Consider the following 18,595-nt stretch of genomic DNA (forward strand, 5'->3'; position numbering starts at 1 on the left):
GGTTAAGTATTTTACACTAGAGTTTCACATATATAACTACTCATACTATGTTTTCAATAAGAAACAACTTCAATGTAAACGATATAGAGATGGAAACAATTAAAGTCATGTATTACTAACCTCAAGTTGAAGTATGATGTTACCTTCATTGTCGATACGTCTTCGGAGTATTCTGGTCTTCAGAGTAATACTTGTATGTCTCCACATTTCTATACTTTCTAGTCTAACCTAACGAAGTTGACTCTAGTAATCTAATCAAGCGACTTATGAGTTTTGATACTAAAATGTGGCAACAAACCTTGACATACTAACGCTTGGTGGGTTCAACCGAGCAGTGCTCTAACAACGTCAGCTAAGGGAATCAAGTGCCCATAATATAGCAAGGTTCAAGAAGCATAAGGAACACGACTGCAGCTGAATTGCTTGGAGGGTTAATACAGTGTAACATTCAAAGTTGCACGGGGTCCTAGGGTTTTCTGTTGGTGCAATTTTCCTCATTGTTGATGGTGGCTCTTAGTTCAGGGCTAAAATTGTAAAACCCTGCATCTAATAGGCTGACACTCTGTAAAGAGACAGAGCCGTGTAAAGGTGATAGGTGTTTAACCTCTTCACTGGCACACTTATTGAGCAACTCAATATTCTCTCATAAAATTTACCCAGAATGGTGCACGTAGCAACAATTCCAGGTATTCTGTAAATTTTGGCACCTTCCCTATATTCAATTAATATAAGTTTCTTTGAATGCTTTCTGTGCTATGTTCCCCGGCTGAACCTTTAATGTTGATATGCCATGAAAATTTTTGTTCACTAGCAGCAGAGTAGCACGAATTTCCAAGTATCAAGGATAGGGTCTTTGCATAAGGTATTCAATCAGAAAGCATGCTGCTCTCTGGCAACGAACTTAAAAGAACTCCGTGTCAACACATAAAATTCAGTCAATTATCCTGACTAATTTGCAAAAGTCGGGGTTTTTCGCCTTGCGCAGTTTATCAGACCTTGCTTGTTGAAATGAAGCCTAGGAAAACTAGGTAATTAATCCGCCATGGATTAGCAGATGCAAAATCTTGCCCAGAATCAGAAAACAAGGAACCAAAGGATAGGAGAAGCAACAAAGAGAAGCGTGGGCATGCCTTAGGCCAACCGGCGCCATTTTCCATTGGCCAAGCCCCATCCTAAACTGGCCATATTTCCCTTGACCAATCAGGTCGCCTTAAACTCGCCACCCGCACATAAGTTGTGGTTGGGCCCACACTTGCCGGCCCTATTTCCCATCGACCAATCATATCGCACTAAACCTTCCACGCTCACCAAAAGGGTGGCCACGCCCATACTTGGACGGCTCCCTGCTTTCATTGACCAATCAGGTTGCTCTAAACCTGCCACGGCTTTAAAAAGGGTGAAAATTGTGTCAAAAGGTTACCCTACCAGGTTGGCTACCCAAAACCATGCCAACATGCTAACGGAATGTCAAACATGCCAGGCGCACATGCCAAACGACATGCCAAACATGCCAAACGCGCATGACAGCCGCACATGCCAAACAGCATGCCAATCGCACACGCCAAACAGGCATGCCAAGTGCACATGACAAATGTGCCACCTACTGCATACTACATGCCAAACCCTAATTTAGGCAAAGTTGTCGCGCCAACCGAGCCAAACAATGTTCCACAGAACATGGGGATCAATGTGGCCATTAAAACTGATGTTGCCGCACCACGTTTGAATCTAACACCAACGTGCCCAAAATCCAACGACCATGGATACACCAGGCGCCACTTGCACCATCGTGCCACTGGCATGCACAAATTATGCCAGCCATGCCACAACGCCACTAGCATGCACTAAAGGCGCCACTGTGCCATTTTCAGGCGCCAAAAAAAAAGTAGCCACAATCAACGGCTACCCTTCCCCATGAGATGCAATCTCATCCATCCAAGTTTGCCACCAAATCGCCAGACTTGTGGCAACTTTTAGGCGACCCGCCGCCTAAATCTAATGGCCATGGCTACGCCAGGTGCCACTTGCACCACCGTGCCACTGACATGCACGATCCATGCCAGGCATGCACCAAAGGTGCCATTGCGCCATTACCAAGCGCCAATGGAAGCTAGCCATAATCAACGACTACCCTTCCTCATGAGATGTGATCTCAGCCATCCAAGTTTGCCACCAAATTGCCATACTTGTGCCAACCTTTAGGCGACCCGCCACCTAAATCTAGTGACCATGGTTACCCCAGGCGCCACTTGCACCACCGTGCCACTGACATGCACGAGCCATGTCAGCCATGTTGCAATGCCGCTGGCATGCACCAAAGGTGTCATTGCGCTATTACCAGACGCCAACAGAAGGTAGCCATAATCAACGTATACCCTTCATCATGAGATACAATCTCAGCCATCAAAGTCCGCCACCGAGCCGGCAGGCTTGTGGCAAGTTTAAGGCGACCATCCAAGACAAGCCTAATAGCATCACATGATATTTACCCGCGGCAAGCCTCTTTATTTTAACTTGCCATGCGTATCAAAGTACTACATGTTTTATACGAAAACACTCGAGACATCAAACATGTCACAAACTGGGGGATACTCATCAGGGTATTGGTATGGCGGTTTACAGCGTGCGGCGTGCAATACGCCCGTTACAAAAAAGTGTCATGAAGAAGGGCGGTTAGTAATGGTGTAAACGTTTCCTTCATCATGGAAGCATAAATTCTGACGTTACACGTTACTCCACTTTTCCACTACTCAATTGTTTCCACTTCCTATGAGACCAGGGTACGTTTTACTACGACTTGTATAAATAGGTTTTATCTATTTCCACCAAAAAAAAAATTTTGGTCAGGAGAGCAACATACTATCCAGAAATCACCTGATAGCTTTCAGCTAGCCAGTTCTACTTTCTGATACAAGTCGTAAACAACCACACCTTCAGAATCAACTATTCTGGTCTCAACACTCTCTTCGCTTCCCTCCCTAAGACCAACCCCACTCTCTTCGCTTCCCTCCCTAAGACCAACCCTTCTCCTTCACTTTGTGACCGAAGCAATCCTGGAACGATCATTTCTTGGTTTATGCCAGGGTTTTACAGATTGATCTCTCGAATCAAAAGTACTCCTGTGCAATACATTGTTTAGGGTCTAGACTCGTTTCTTATCCACGTACACGAATTTACCAAAACCATCAGAAACTGTTTTCACCCTCAAACACTCATTAACAAACCTTCTGGCGCCTTGTGTTTTACCTTTCCGCATTACATTGTATCTTTATATATGAATAACACAAGTAGCATGTAATCAACTTAGATAGTTTAAGTCCTTATTAATTAAGATAAGTAAAAAGACCCGCTCTTGGTGAATTCGTATCTTGGAAGATAAATTACAAGTTTCGTACTTGTTAGAATTCAGATCCTCTCAATTCAGATATGACTAAATTGATCTTGTAAATTTATTTTTGAGATCACCCAAGAACTCTTCTACACAATCAGGTTCACAGACATATGGTTTAAACATATGAATTATGGAAGAGAAGGAGAAAACTCAATATACAATCTTATTCAAGGGTCTTTGCTTTAACGTACTTATGGTTATATTAGGTTTATTATCCGTACAGGTTGTCGTACGAAAAATTTGGTGGTGTACTTTGTACCATCTCCTTTATAGTATCTATAAGTTCGCGAACTGTCCAAATCAGTTCGTATACTTGAGGATTCAAAAGTGTCCAGGAACATCCCAAAATCAACAGGTTTTCAGACTAACCAAATCAGTTCGCATATGCGGGTTACCAAGATAATAATGCAGCAAGTGTTGTTATATAAATTCCAAGTTTGTATATTAAGAAAATCACTTTGTGAACATAAAAGCTTGAAAAACGTGGGTCTAACAACCACACCCAATATTTCGTTTAGGCAATCTGTATGGACTAACTCCAATATAATTCCAAGAGAATCGACTAGACAGTCAGACTCAATCAAGGAAAATATATCCAAGAGTTATATCTCAATTTCTCAAATCAATCTGCAATCGAACAGATACAAATCTGTGAGCCGGATCAATATGAGAAATAACTTGGATAGTACCAAAGACCAATATCCAAGTGTCAATCAATTTCAATCAACAACCAAAGGTTGGATTTTTACCAATTGATTGAACTACGCAAAACCTGTGATATTTTAATTATGTAGAAAATATAATGCGGAAAAGAAATAACACAGACACCAGAAGTTTTGTTAACGAGGAAACTGCAAATGCAGAAAACCCCCGGGACCTAGTCCATATTTGAACACCACACTGTATTAATCCGCTACAGACTCTAGCCTACTTCAAGTTAACTTCGGACTGGAATGTAGTTGAGCCCTAACCAATCTCACACTGATTAAGGTACAGTCGCGTTCCTTAAGACTCTAAATCCCAGCAGGACTCTATGCAGTTGATTCTCTTAGCTGATCTCACCTACAACAAAGAGTTGCTACGACCCAAAGTCGAAGACTTGATAAACAAATCTGTCTCACATAGAAAAAGTCTATTTGAATAGATAAATCTGTCTCCCACAGAAATACCTACGAAGTTTTGTTCTGTCTTTTGATAAATCAAGGTGAACATGAACCAATTGATAATTCGGTCTTATATTATCGAAGAACAACCTAGAAATATCAATCACCTCACAATAACTTAACTATATGGTAGTAGAACAAGTTATTGTGGAATCACAAAGAATAAGACGAAAATCTTTGTGATTACTTTTTATATCTTACCTATCGGAGATATATCTCGAGCAAATCTTAGAGAAGATAGTACTCAATACGATAGAACAAAGTAAGATCATAGCATGCAACTACAGAGAAAATAGTTGGGTCTGGCTTCAGAATCCCAATGAAGGCTTTAAGTCGTTAACCTATAATGGTTTTAAGAAAAACCTGGGTTAAAGGAGAATCGACTTTAGTCGCAACTAGTATCACACATGAGGTGTGGGGATTAGGTTTCCCAGTTGCTATAGTTCTCCCTTATATAGTCTTCAAATCAGTGTTTGATAACTTTGGAAAAAAACAATCAATATTCATCGTTAGATGAAACCTGATTCAAGATTCAAGCTAATATCTTTCCACAGTTAGATGGTCTTCAGCTTGTTACACACAAATGAGATATACCTTCATTTAGATATGGGTAACCATACCTAAACGTGTATATTGAGTTGGCTCAATAACAGTTAACCGAAGTTAGCCATATAAACACTTTTCTCTTAACCTTGTTCATCTTAACACTTCTAGATCAATTGATAATTAAATGAATCTAATTGTGTTACTCATGGAGTTGTTCAATTGTTTATATTCTCATAGAAGTATACAAGACACATAATTGAAGACAAATCGGATTGATTCAAAAGAATCAGTTCATGAACATTTCAGCCACGGTTTGCAAAGATTGCATTCCTTAATTTATAAATGTATTTTTCATGAGATTTAATAACTTGAACCACTTAAGTTTGAAAACGGGTACGCGAACTTAAGTTCCGGACGTTGGTCACAAGCCGACAGTTTGCAAACGGGTACGCAAACTTTAGCTCAGGACCGAATTCAGTTGAAACCGTTTGTGAACGGGTACGCAAATTTGGTTCCGGAATTCAACAGTTAAATAAGTTTGTGAAGGGTATGCAAACTTAAGTACCCTGACTTAAACAGATGAATAAGTTTGCCAATGGGTATGTAAACTTCCGGTCCTGAATTCCGTCAAAACAGTTCGTACACTAACTACACAAACCGTAATGTATCCAGAAAAGGGTTTTATCTCTTAACTCTAATTTCAATCATTGAAACATTCTTAGAAGACGACGATAGCTGTCTCACACAAACTATTATCTTATAAGCAATTTTCAAGTGATCGAATGATCAATACCAAATATTCCGAGCCTACATCAAATGACTGTCTCACACAAATCATGTAAGATGTTACCAGGTGATTTTCACATGATCATCTTTTGATTTTTGTCAAGAATAATGATGAACGTGGTTAAATCAAAAAGCTTTCCAACACATATTTCGAGAAAGATATAAGTGAGTTCAACTCAGCTCGAAATATCAAATGCGTATAATGTAAAGTCTATATAGCTATACGACTTTGTCTCAATAGGAGATAAAATATAATAGACTTCTTAGTGATAGATTAGTTCAAGTCTCCACATACCTTTTGTTGATGAAGTTCCACAAGCTCCCCTTAGTAGTTCTTCGTCTTCAGTCGATAAACGCCGTGAAGTCTAAATCTCAACTACACATTCTATCCTAATCCGAGACATAGCTATAAATAGACTAGAAATCAAGACTTATAATTTTGACAACTATTTTTGACAAACAAGCTTGAGATATCAATGCTTGCGAGTTCGACCGAGCAGTGCTCTAACAATCTCCCCCTTTGTCAATTTTAGTGACGAAACTATCAATACATATGGATTACAAAACAAATAAACTTTGTAGCATCTCATCCAAATGCTTGATTTCCTTGGTTCTTCAACATTCTTTGAATTCTTCGTCACTCCAAGTACTCCAGTGATTCTGAACGTGTTCAACTCAGCATTTTAGTTATTGAAGATCCGTTGCCATAACAATAATCAACAAGATTGTTTTCATATTGTTAGACAATATCATAGTATTATTACACAACATCAAAGTTCAATTGTATCACAACTTTGACAATAATACTACGGTGATATGTATCACTCCCCCTTAGTCAATACTTCATCTCACAATAAAACCACTCCCCCTTACACAATGATCCATAAACCATATGTATATGTAGTGTGAACTACAAAATAATTCTCCCCCTTTTGTCAATATAAATTGGCAAAGGTACGAAAACAAGTGGGATCATAATGAAATTCTCATAGAGATACTTCATGACTAAAAGAGAACATATCAACTTTGTTTTGATGATTTCACATAGTCGAAACTTAGTGTACTCATCAAGGAGTTTATAAAGATAAAATATAACTCCTACAATATTCCACAGCCGCACTCCCCACAAATATTTGGAAATTAAGTACAAGTTCAATTAAGAGCTCTCCCCCATAAAATGTCATTCCCGAAAGAACAACAAGAGCGACCTTACTGTTCCAAGAAAAAAAGGATTTCTTTGGACATTAACAAATCACATGAAACATGAATTTGTATCCAGTAAACTCAATTAAATTAACCACAAAGGAACCTTAATGATTGCTTTAATCGGAAATGATCAACATAAGAAAACTTATGGAGCCATACATTACTTTCACATAAAAGTGGATCATGGAAAGATCAATACTGCGGAATATTCAAAGATTCATTCTATTTTTCATCAATATTTGCATAATGATACCATAGACTTAATCTTTGACAAATAATTCAAAATTTTATTCTATTTTCCATCAATATTTTCATAATGACACAATAGACTTAACTTTTGACATATATTCAGCTAAACTTCTTATGGATTTGACACATTTAGCAGTTTAATTGAAAGATAAAATCATTCAAGGCTAAAATACCAGTAAAGTCATTACAACCAGTAAAAGTAACAATTTAATAAGTTCGACATAAGAAGTTCAACAGAACATACCATAAGCAACAAACAAAACATATTTAACCTACCATCTTATAATAATCCCTGGCAATTTCATCAAACTTCTCAATCAATTCTGGATAAGCTTCTTTGGAATAATCCAACTGCTCTCCTAAGCATTTAACTTCTTGCTGAAGATGAATGATTTCTGGGTTTGAGGTTGTTGAAGCTCCTGCTGATGCTCCGGCTGAAGTTCTCCTCATCTTTTCGATGCTTGCCTGGGTTAAGACTTTTGGTCTACCAAGATCTTTTCTAAAAGCAACAACACCGAATTGACTGCAAATCCTTGAAATAAGACAAGGAAAGCCTGGAGTCTTCTTAGAAGTCTGCTTCACACTTACTGAAAAAGCGGGGGGTCTAACAACACCACCCAATATTTCGCTTAGCAATCTGTATGGACTAATTCGAATATACTTTTAAGAGAATCAACAAGACTCAATCAATTAAAAGTATATCAACGAGTTTATATATCTCTCTTGATTTGATTTACTCAAGCAGGAACTGCGATATCTAATCAAATACAAGGAATAACTTGGATGGTACCAAAGACCAATATCCAAGGATCAATCAATGACAATCAACAACCAAAGGTTGGATTACTCTAATTGATGCTCTAACGCACAACCTGTATTATTTCAATTATGAAAATAAAACAATATAATGCGGAAATTGAAATAACACAGACACCAGAAATTTTGTTAACGAGGAAACCGCAAATGTAGAAAAATTCCGGGACCTAGTCCAGATTGAACACACACTGTATTAAGACGCTACAGACACTAGCCTACTCCAAGCTAACTTCGGACTGGACTGTAATTGAAACCCAATCAATCTCCCACTGATCCAAGGTACAGTTATGCTCCTACGCCTCTGATCCCAGCAGGATATTGCGCACTTGATTCCCTTAGCTGATCTCACCCACAACTAAGAGTTGCTACGATCCAAAATCGCAGGATTTGACAATAAACAAATATGTCTCACACAGACAAGTCTATCAAAGGATAAATCTGTCTCCCACAGATAAACCCTAAAGGTTTTGTTCCGTATTTTGATAATAATCAAGGTGAACATGAACCAATTGATAATTCGGTCTTATATTCCCGAAGAACAGCCTAGATTAATCAATCACCTCACAACAATCTTAATCATATGGTAGCGAAACAAGATGTTGTGGAATCACAAACGATGAGACGAAGACGTTTGTGATTACTTTTTATATCTTTCCTATCGTAGATATCAATCTCAAGCCTATCAATCTGATTGTACTCGTACGATAGAAGATGCAAGATCAAATCACACAACTACGATAAAAGTAGTATCGGTCTGGCTTCACAATCCCAATGAAGTCTTTAAGTCGTTAACCCGGTTTGAGAAAAGAAAACCAGAGGTTAAAGGAGAATCGACTCTAGTATGCAAACTAGTATCACACGTGAGGTGTGGGGATTAGTTTTGCACAATACTAGATGTCTCCTTTATATAGTCTTTCAAATCAGGGTTTTGCCTTGGTCACAAAGCAAACAATATCCACCGTTAGATGAAAACCTGATTTAGATTCAAGCTAATATTTCTCAACCGTTAGATCGAAAACTTAGCTTGTTACACACACTTGACAATGCACACTTCTAGGTTTGTTAACCGTACCCAAACGTATGCACTTGTTGGTTCAATAATATGTAAGGAGCCTCAAGTTCGTCAATGCTATTAGACTAGTCAAGAGACATCTTAGCAAATAATAACTCGATTAATTTGAAATGAATGTTAATTAATAGGAATTAATCTAACAACGAACCAGATACGAAACTAGCATCATTGCATAGGTCTCGAAAAGTTATGCGGAGTAGACTAGTCGAACGCGTCATTTGGATATCAGATGAAGAAGATATTAGTAGATTGGTTTGAAGGGTAGAATCGTCATTTTATCAAAGCACCAGGTGGATGCCTTATCTGTACGTCACGTGTCCTAATAGTATTTCCTTGGTATTATCTAAATCCCAGTCGAAGATGAGACCATATCTCTTTCTTTCTCTTTTTTTTTTTCTTTTCTTTTCTCTTCTTATTTTTCTCGTATTCTCTGTTCTTCTTCTTCCTCTCTTCTTTATGTTCTTCCTCCGGGAGATTTACGAGCTGTGAGTGAGGATTGATTAAAGAAACTCAGTGATGAAAATTTATAGATGATTGCGAGTCGAGTTGTTGTTGAAGAAGATTAAAAGAAAGATGAATCAGAGAGAAGCAGAACTAGGGTTTTTGGTAAGACTTTGAGTTCGAAGTAAATTAGTTGGGTTACAAAGTTGCTGGTATATGATGGACGAATGGGTTACTGTTTATTTGATGTTTTGAACTGGTTCTGTTGATGAATTAAAGAATTTAGGGTTTGTAAGAAGTTACATGGAAGATGGGATCGATTGAAGCTGTTAATAAAATTAGGGTTTCCTTGTGTTCTTGAGAAAGTGATGAAGGTGATTATGAGAAATCGATAGAAGAAGAGTTGGGTTATGCTAATTTATTGGAGATGTTGTTGATTCAGTCGATTATGCAAACTCAGGAAAAGGAAGAAAAGGTAATTTAAGGTACCCTTCTAATTGAATGAATTGATAATTGTAGATATGTGTTGTTTAGATTGAAACTGAATTGAGCCTGCTGGAGTTTTAATTTTTCCTTAACTTTGGAATTGAGATGTGTGAAACTCTGAATTGCAAATGGTGGTGGTTGGTGTTTTGAATTAAAAAGGTGGATGGCTAAGGTTGTATCTGATCTTAGTTGTTGTTATTGATTGGTGTAGTGAGTGATATAAATGAAGCTTAGATGTATGGAGTATGAGTTATATGTAACTGGAAATGTAACTAGTGATGATTTGATGTAATGAACTGAGTTGCAGATGGAGTTAGAGTTAAACTGGTTATGTAGTTGGAACTGAACTTGGTTGTGCAAGTATAATCTAATGATGGTGACAGTTGGATGAATCTGTAGTAGTGGTAGTTTGATTGAGTTGCAGTTGAGGATAATATATCCAGAGGTAGAAGTTGATGTCTATTTTGGAGTTAAATTATTGTATGCGATTTATGAGTTGCCTGAGCTGGTGGTGTTGTTTCTCAAGAAGATTTAGAATGGTGAACATGGATGTATTAGGTGATCTGGTGTTATTATTGTTGCAGTGGATGTTGGTGGTTGAAGTTGATTGTGTATGTGTATGAGATGAAGATGGTAATAATACTGTGGTGGTATTGTAATGGTGATGCAGATGGTATGAGCTGAATGTTGTCTAGGACTAGATATACACGAGGTGATATCTTGAGAACTTGTGAATGGTGGCAATTGAGTGTTGTGCTGAAATACAGAAGAATGGATATATGCTAGATGGTGTATGTCACCAGAACTACAGGTAGTATTGCTTGGTTGTGCCGATATTAAAGTTCTGGAATATAAGATTGAAATTGTTTGTTATATATGAATTGAAGATAGCCATATCTTGAGTTACAGAGAATTGGGTTGAGATGGTGGTTGTCTGTGTGTTAAGATTGAGGTAGAATTAAATATAATGGTGGGTTGGTATTGTTTTTGGTAGTGTTACTAAACTTACAGATAATTTGGAAGGATGGTTGGCGAACATTTGAGTATAGTCTGAATGCTGATATGGTGTTAGTATTAAACTGTCGGTGTTTGTACAGAGAATGTGTTATGTAAAGAAGCTGAGATATGGTATTAGGGTTATAAGTCTTTAGATAGTGTTGTCTGTTGAGATGAGTTAGCATGTTGCAGAGTAGTACAACTGGTATGATTGTAGAAAAGATGTTGCTTAGAGCTCAGCTACAGGTAAGTTGTATTGTTGTTGTAAATTACTTTTGAATTCTCAATTAGAATGGATGAGTTATTTGTGTAATGATCAAATGATTATAATCAGGTTGATTATGATCTTTAGCTACAATAAAATTAGGTTGTTAGTCATCCCAATCAGTTGAGATGACTCGGTTTGCTTAGCCGACTCAGTTCTTCTGACTGAGCTGAATCGGGTTGAATCGTGTTTGACCCACTGAGTCACTAGTCTTGACTCGTTGACCATTGAACCTGAACTTTGACCTGACCTTGACTCTGTTGACTGACGTTTACTGTTAGTTGACCCTTGACCGTTAAATTGACCCACTTGGGTCAGGCCTTGTGTCGTGGGCCGGACTAATGGACCTTGCCGGATCAGGCCCACGGGATTGGGCTCAGGGCCATCAATCTTAATTAGTGTTTGGACCACTTATGGTCTGAATTAGTCTTTGGTTTCTTCTGCAAAGTTGTGGATATTCTTAAGACTTAGCTATGGACTATAGAATCAATCTAAATGGATTAGTAAACTCTTAGTTATGCAAGAGATGGATAATGAAGATGTGTAGAACCATTTATGGGCTTGAACCGTTAGATATATTTGTATGTTTCTTGTGTGAGCCTCTTTGGCTAGATTCTTAGAGTTTTTCTGCGATTAACAATTAGTCTATATTAACAACGATCGATTCAAAGGATGAAACAGTGGATCGTGGATCTCGAGGTAGGCGTGGCTTGTCATCAAAAGAGGTGGGAATACATTTGACTCTTTGGTAACCATTATTGTTTTCCTTTACAAAAGTTTATGTTTAACAAACTCATGTATTTCTGTTTGTGCATTTTATGCATTGTTTAACTTGTTTTACGATAATTCCGTTGATTCTGTTAATCTTTCCATGGTTTGGAAAGGACCTGTACTGTGTTGTGGTCAATATGAATTGTTATGGGAAATAAGAATTTCCACGTGTGGTATATAGGATACGCTCCTTCATATTTATACCTAGAGCTTTTAGGATATATTGGTCGACAGTTTGCGAGTTCGGAATTATCGACATCCATATTTACGATTAGGTGTGGATTTGCGAGTTCGGAATTGCACAACCATAGTATACATTGTTTGAAGAAGGAGTTTGTCTATATACATGTTTGTTTACTTCTGTGAGGATATGCTCTTTCACATTTATACCTAGAGCTTTTATGCTTATATCGGTCGACAGTTTGCGAGTTTGGAATTGTCGACATCCATATTTACGATTAGGTGTGGATTTGCGAGTTCGGAATTGCACAACCATAGTATACATTTTTTGAAGAAACAACTTGTCCATATTCGTGTTTGTGTATCTCAGTGACTTGGTCACTATTTATTGTCTGAGAAAACATTATTGTTTTTCTTAATCTTGTTTATGATTACCTATAAGTTAAATGTTAATTATTCCCACTTTCAGTTTTCAAAGACAGATCAGAGTTGCGCAGCGAAAGCCACAAGTGTTGACTCCGTTAATTAGTTAACTTCTGCTATGTTTATTATGTTGTTTATTGTATATGTAACCCAATTGACTATTGTATATGTATCATTTGAGAGAAGTTCATGTATATATATTCTGAGCGGGGTTAGTTTTGGGATAAGTTTTGTAGCAGATTTCTTAATTGAATGTTTAAGTATTTGAATTAGATTTGTAGTGCCTCTTTATTTAGTTAATCTCTTGGATTAGTCAGCTGCTAGTTTAGGGGGAGCTACATAATAGTTAACCAAAAGGTTAGCCATATCAACCATGTTCTTCTTCACCATAACTAGTTCAAATGACTTCAAATGAACTAGTTAGAGAGTTGTTCAATTGCAAGGAAATCTTATGTACTACACAAGACACAATTGAAGCAAAGATGACTTGATTCACTTGAATCGATTCATTAACTTTTATAGCCACAGTTTGCATATTGCATTCCTTAGTATTTTTAAGTTTAAGTTTAGAAATCATCTTCAGATATATAACTTTCTCAAGTTTGCAGACTAGGTTCGTGGACTTAAGAAACCGGTAGAGTTTACAAACTCCAGCAGAAAATCTCGGCAAATACCTTCCGCCGGTTCGCGGACGCAGCTAGTTCGTCAACTCCAGCAAATTTCTCGGGATGAGAAGTTCGGCAGTTCGCGGACTAAGTTCGCGGGCTTGGCAACAAGTCATTCTTCCGGTTTCTCTTGATCAACAAAGTTCGCAAACTTTGGTTCAAGGAATAGGACTTATACATAAATGTGTTTCCACAACAATGTTTATTTCCACCATTGGTTATGTAATCTAAACTCTCATTTCAATCATTGAAACATTCTTAGAGGACGTTATATAGTTGTTACACCATTTCTCGTCAAAGCAATTTTCAAGATGATTGAAACATATCATGACTTTCATCACATGGTAAAGATAAACTTGGTTAAAGCGAAAAGCTTACCAACTCATATTTTGAGATATAGATAGGCGAGGTATACTCGGCTCGAAATACCAAATGTGTATAATCCAAGTCTATATATATAGCATATGACTTCTTGTCTTAAAAAGTAGGAGATAGAGTAGATATACTTTTGAGTGACAGATAAGTTCAAGTCTTCACATACCTTTTTGTCGAGAAGTTCCACCGGTTCCTTGAGTGGTTCTTCTGCTTGTATGATGAATCGCCATGAAGTCCTTGAGCTCAACTACACTTTCTATCCTAGTCCGAGACTTAGCTATAATAGACTATAAATCAAGACTTATAGTTTTGATCACTAACATTGACAAACATGCTTGAGATAGCAACGCATGCGAGTTCGACCGAGCAATGCTCTAACAATCTCCCCCTTTGTCAATTTTAGTGACAAAACTATCAATATATATGGAATACTAAAAAGATAAAGAAACTTTAGTAGCTCCTATTCCACATGTATAATCTTCAACATTCCTCGAAATCTTCGTCACTTCCAAGTACTGCAATGATCCCAAAGGTTGTAAGTTTAGTATCACCGTTGTTGAAGATCCGTAGATATAACAATGAGAAAGCATCGGTCTCGATCATTGTTATACAGTGTCATAGTATTACTACACAGTGTCAAAGTTCAATTGTATCACAACTTCAACAATAATACTATTGTTATATGTATCACTCCCCCTTAGTCAATACTCCATCTCACATGGAAACCACTCCTCCTTACACAATGATCCGAAAACCATATGTATTTGTAGTGTGAACTACATATTAATTCTCCCCCTTTTTGTCAATAAAATTGGCAAAGGTACAAGAACGGGATCATAATGAAATTTTCGTAAGAGACATTTCATGACTAAAATAAAATACATACCATCTAATTTAGATGCAATCATATAGCCGAAGCTAATAGCATTCATCAAGGAGTTTAAAGATACAAGATAACCCCTCTAATATTCCACAACCGCACTCCCCTCGAGATATGACCATTAAGCACAAGTTCAAAAGAACTCTCCCCCACTTGATGTCATTCCCGAAAGAACAATAAGAGCGACCTTAATTTCAAAAGAAAAGAAGGATTTTAATGGACACCAAAAACCATGAGAATGATTTTCTATATCCAAAAACTCAATCAAATTAAACACAAAAAGTGATCAACTTAATTGATTATGCTCGACATAAGAGAACTTACGGAGCATGAAGATACTCAACTAGATTAATTACAAGAGAACCCATAATTAATCTAATTGGAATACACAACCAAACTAATTACAAAAGTAATCAATTCAATTGTCAATTGTTTTGCTCAACAAAAAAAGACTTATGGAGCAATAACTAAATAACCAAACAAGATGATTAGTTTAGTTCAAAAATGCTCAACATAAAGTACCTTATGGAACAACCAACAAACCTAATCAAAAATTAATCAACTTGGTTGTATCGTGCTCAACATAAGACACATTACGGAGCCTCACAGTAATACATAAAATATGGATCAGGGATGATCAATACTGCGGAATACTCAAGGATTCATTCTATCTTCAATCACTATTAGCATAACGATATTAATATACATAATCCTTGAAAACAAAAGATTTTAACCTATATTCCATCAAAGAATTGACAATATACGCTTAACTTTTGTATTTGTTGTCAATAGTTCATCGATCTTGTATCAATAATTGTGTATTGACAGGTGAAAGAGTTAACATTAGACAGCATATGGGAATTTTATGTAGCAAGTTTTAATTTGAAGGATAAACATTCAAAAGCTAAACATAAGAGTTATTACAGCCCATAAAGTATTAAGATAAGTTCAAGCGGACAAGAGAAAAGAAAACAGTAAACAACATAATAAGTTCAGATACTAATCACTCAAACCATAGTGATCTCTTTCAATCTCATAAAACTTTTCCAAGAGTTCTGGAAAAGCATCTCCATCATATTCAATTTTCTCCCTGAGAACAACATTTTCTTCTCTTGCTTGGGCAAGTTATTCTTGGAGACGAGCAATTTCGTCAGCAGCTGAGACAGATGGATTTCTTGGGATGTTTCTGATAGTAGAGAGCCTCATCTTTTCAATACTAGACATTTTCAGCATAAATGGTCCTCCAAGATTAGTCCCAATCATCTAAAGATTGGAGTTAGCACAGATCCTTGAAATGAGGCAAGGTAGCCCAGGTTTCATGTCACTGTGTCTGACACTAATCAAAGAGTTAATTATAATTCCACAAAAGTCAAATTGCCTCCTTTCAACAATAAGGTAAATGAGCTCAGTAAGATCCCTGGTCCAACGATTTCTATCACAGGTACTTGGCATCAAATTTGCCACAATTAGTTTTGCAACAACTTTGGGATGTAGACTGGCTCCTTTTACAAAAACCTTACCATCATTTCGAACAAGGTTTTGATCAAACAAGATGTTGGACAAACTTTCTAATGACGGTCTCCCATACTCAGGTGGAGGAAACCTAGCACTTCCAATAGGTACATTAAGCAAGTATGATATGGTTGTATGTTCCTAGTAATAACAGTACCTCCTACCATAGTTTTGAAGGAGTAGTCATCAGTATTTTCCCCGTGAATGTTTGCATAAAACTGAGCAACTGTTTCAGCATGAACAGTACCTAAGGGTATGTGAATGATTCCCTAATGATGATGATTAAAGAAGTCGTCCAAATGAGGAACTCTAATTTTAGATGGGTCAAAGACTCGTTCACGAATGGGTGTTTTGTTCATGAATTATAAATACATCACGAGCTCTGGAGTTAACAAAACTAGCACCAATACTTGGGTCGAAAAAAGATTCGTCTCTAGGTTGTTGGCTCGAGCTACCTACACGTCTATTTCTTCTATGTTCCATGATAGAAGAACTTCAAGAGAAAGTAAAGGTACTTACTTGGTTTGTGAACTGGTACTAATGGTGAAAAACAAACACGAACTTAGATGAACAAACCGCTTTTGACCCAAGAGGCAGTGTCTTCTTCTGATTCCAATGGTACAATTTGTTGGCAATAAGATTGAGAGGAGAAATCGACAGGGGCAGAAGTATGCGAACTGTTGGTTTTTGTCTTTGAGTTCTCGTACTGTAGAAGAAGGTAAAAATAACGAGAAGAAGAAAAAAGAAAAAAAAGTTTCTTTTAAGATGTCATGCAAACAATTTGACACGTTCGGGTACTAGACTCGTACAAGAGACGGTTCCTGAACCAAGGCGTGCGAACTGTTTATATCAACTAAGGACGTGTTTGGTACAACAAGGACCATTAGTCTAAAAAAGTTTGTATATCATAACACCATGAGAGAGCTTCTTTACAACAGTTCTTACACCTTGAAGTACTGAGACCATCCCAAAACATAATTATTATCGAACTATCAAAAAGTATTATCAGAATTAATTTGACGATCTGATTTCTCTTTTTTAATCCTATCAGAAATTGTTCTTGACAGTAGTTTCTTCTGAAATTGTCTTCAAAACAATTTTCAGGAATTGGGTAATGACAAAATTTAATCGTAACGAGGTATTCATGTGACTGAGATTTAAACTCCTCTTGAGCCAGGACTTGCAGGTTATTGCTAGAAGGTCCCAGAAGAGGAGCACGGATATCATTGATAATTGAATCAATGTCAACCTCTATATAAACATTATTTGTCACATCTTGGTTTAGCCTTTCAAGAGATTCTTGCTCATTCTGGAGAAACAAATCAACATCAGAAGATAATCTTTCAAGTTTCTTTTCAATTTCCGAAAAGATTTCAGGGGATTTTGTACCTGGTGAAGGTTTAGATAGAATCCCTTCTACAGATTTTAATAATTCAGCCATGAAGAGAATTCTGAAATCCCTGGATCTGGTAGTGCATTTATTGAGATAGCACAACTGTCCATAGAGTCAGATCGCTACAAACACAGACTTACAAGGTCTTAGCGTGTTTGCCTGCTCTGATACCAATTGAAAAGGCGGGGGTCTAACAACACCACCCAATATTTCGCTTAGCAATCTTTATGGAATAAATCGAATATACTTTTAAGAGAATCAACAAGACTGAATCAATTAAAACTATATCGACGAGTTTATATCTCTCTCTTGATTTGATTTACTCAAGCAGGAACTGTGATTTCTAATCAAATACAAGGAATAACTTGGATGGTACCAAAGACCAATATCCAAGGATCAATCAATGACAATCAACAACCAAAGGTTGGATTACTCTAATTGATGATCTAACGCACAACCTGTATTATTTCAATTATAAAGATAAAACAATATAATGCGGAAATTGAAATAACAAGACACCATAAATTTTGTTAACGAGGAAACCACAAATGCAGAAAAAACCCGGGACCTAGTCCAGATTGAACACACACTGTATTAAGCCACTACAGACACTAGCCTACTCCAAGCTAACTTCGTACTGGACTGTAGTTGAACCCCAATCAATCTCCCACTGATCCAAGGTACATTTATGCTTCTACGCCACTGATCCCAGCAGGATATTGTGCACTTGATTCCCTTAGCTGATCTCACCCACAACTAAGAGTTGCTACGATCCAAAATCGCAGGCTTTGACAATAAAAAAATCTGTCTCACACAGACAAGTCTATCAAAGGATAAATCTGTCTCCCACAGATAAACCCTAAAGGTTTTATTCCGTCTTTTGATAATAATCAAGGTGAATAAGAACCAATTGATAATCCAGTCTTATATTCCCGAAGAACAGCCTAAATTAATCAATCACCTCACAACAATCTTAATC

This window comes from Papaver somniferum, chromosome 11 (genome assembly GCF_003573695.1).
Source record: "Papaver somniferum cultivar HN1 chromosome 11, ASM357369v1, whole genome shotgun sequence".
Lineage (NCBI taxonomy): Eukaryota > Viridiplantae > Streptophyta > Magnoliopsida > Ranunculales > Papaveraceae > Papaver > Papaver somniferum.